This window comes from Trichechus manatus, unplaced genomic scaffold (assembly GCF_000243295.1).
Source record: "Trichechus manatus latirostris isolate Lorelei unplaced genomic scaffold, TriManLat1.0 scaffold00021, whole genome shotgun sequence".
Taxonomy (NCBI): domain Eukaryota; kingdom Metazoa; phylum Chordata; class Mammalia; order Sirenia; family Trichechidae; genus Trichechus; species Trichechus manatus.
The window spans coordinates 5,404,020-5,405,540 of record NW_004443957.1 but is presented as its reverse complement, the minus strand read 5'-3'; positions in this window follow the sequence as shown (position 1 = coordinate 5,405,540).

Below are 1,521 nucleotides of genomic sequence, written 5' to 3'. Positions count from 1 at the left end.
AGTTCTGGGTTAACAGAGAATCTGGGGGCCATGTCTTCTGGGATTCCTCTACTCTCAGTCAGACCATTAAGTCTGGTCTTTTTACTAGAATTTGAGTTCTGCACCCTACTTTTCTTCTGCTCTGTCAAGGACTGCCTGTTGTGTTCCTTGTCAGGGCAGTCACTGGTCATAGCTGGGCACCATCTAGTTCTTCTGGTCTCAGGCTGATGGAGTCTTTGGTTTATGTGGCCCTTTTTGTCTCTTGGGCTAATAGTTTTCTTGTGTCTCTGGTGTTCTTCATTCTTCTCTGCTCTAGGTGGGCTGGGACCAACTGATGCAAACTTGATGGCTGATCGCTAGCTTTTAAGACCCCAAACACCACTCACCAAAGTGGGATGCAAAACATTTTCTTTTTTATTTATTTATTTATTCTATTTTTATTTTTTTGCAAAACATTTTATTAATAAACTTTCTTATATCAATTGACACAGATGTCCCCCAAATCCATGGTTCCCAGACCGCTGCCCCTGCTACTCTGTCCCTCAAAGTGTTTGGTTGTGTTTAGGAAAGTTCTTAGCTTTTGGTTTAGTCCAGTAGTGCTGACCTCCCCGGTATCGTGTATTGTCTTTCCCTCCACCTAAGATAATTCTTGTCTACTATCTAGTTAGGGAATAATCCTCTCCGTCCCTCCTCACCTTCATAACCATCAAAGAATGTTTTCTTCTGTGTTTAAAACCTTTTCTTGAGTTCTTATAATAGTGGTCTTATACAATATTTGTCCTTCTGTGACTAATTTCACTCAGCATAATGCCTTCCAGATTCATTCATGTTATGAGATGTTTCACGGATTCATCGTTATTCTTTATCATTGCGTAGTATCCCGTTGGGTGAATATACCATAATTTGCTTATCCATTTGTCCTTTGTTGGGCACCCAGGTTGTTTCCATCTTCTTGCTATTGTGAACAGTGCTTCAGTGAACATTCGTGTGATGGCTCTTATTTCTCTAGGATATATTCCAAAGAGTGGGATTGCTGGATCGTATGGTACTTCTATTTCTAGGTTTTTAAGGAAGTGCCAAATCGATTTCCAAAGTGGTTGTACCATTTTACATTCCCACCAGCAGTGTCTAAGTGTTCCAGTCTCTCTACAACCTCTCGAACATTTATTATTTTGTGTTTTTGGATTATTGCTAGTCTTGTTGGGGTGAGATGGCATCTCACTGTAGTTTTGATTTGCATTTCTCTAATGGCTAATGATCGTGAGCATTTCCTCATGTATCTGCTGGCCGCATGAATGTCTTCTTTGGTGAAGTGCCTGTTCATATCCTTTAACCATTTTTTAATTATTTGTCTTTTCATTGTTGAACTTTTGCAGTATCTTCTAGATTTTAGAGATTAGACCTGATTGGATTTGTCGTAGTCAAAAATTTTTTTCCCCCCAGTTTGTGGGTTTTCTTTTGACTCTTTTGGTGAAGTCTTTTGATGAGCATAAGTGTTTGATTTTTAGGAGCTCCCAGTTATCTAGTTTCTCTTCTGGTGTT